This window comes from Chrysochloris asiatica, unplaced genomic scaffold (assembly GCF_000296735.1).
Source record: "Chrysochloris asiatica unplaced genomic scaffold, ChrAsi1.0 scaffold00104, whole genome shotgun sequence".
In the NCBI taxonomy this organism is placed as follows: domain Eukaryota; kingdom Metazoa; phylum Chordata; class Mammalia; order Afrosoricida; family Chrysochloridae; genus Chrysochloris; species Chrysochloris asiatica.
The window spans coordinates 9,567,450-9,567,755 of NW_006408622.1; the positions used below are offsets into that span (position 1 = coordinate 9,567,450).

A 306-nucleotide genomic window follows, 5' to 3' on the forward strand; every position below is an offset into this window, starting at 1 on the left:
TGCGGTGAGCGTTGGTGTACATGTTTCTGATGCTGCGGTGAGCGTTGGTGTACATGTTTCTGATGCTGCGGTGAGCGTTGGTGTACATGTTTCTGGTGCTGTGGTGAGCGTTTGTGTACATGTTCCTGGTGCTGCACTGAGCGTTGGTATACGTGTTCCTGGTGCTGCACTGAGCGTTGGTATACGTGTTCCTGGTGCTGCACTGAGCGTTGGTGTACGTGTTCCTGGTGCTGCACTGAGCGTTGGTGTACATGTTCCTGGTGCTGTGGTGAGCGTTGGTGTACGTGTTCCTGGTGCTGTGGTGAG

The 306-nt window shown here is 54.2% G+C and overlaps 1 protein-coding gene across 1 annotated transcript in view; it reads left to right on the plus strand.

Annotated features, from left to right (window-relative positions):
• The window catches only part of ZNF382 (zinc finger protein 382), a 45,491-nt gene that overhangs the window by 22,995 nt on the left and 22,190 nt on the right, over positions 1 to 306 (plus strand). The gene's annotated exons all lie outside the window — the stretch shown is intronic.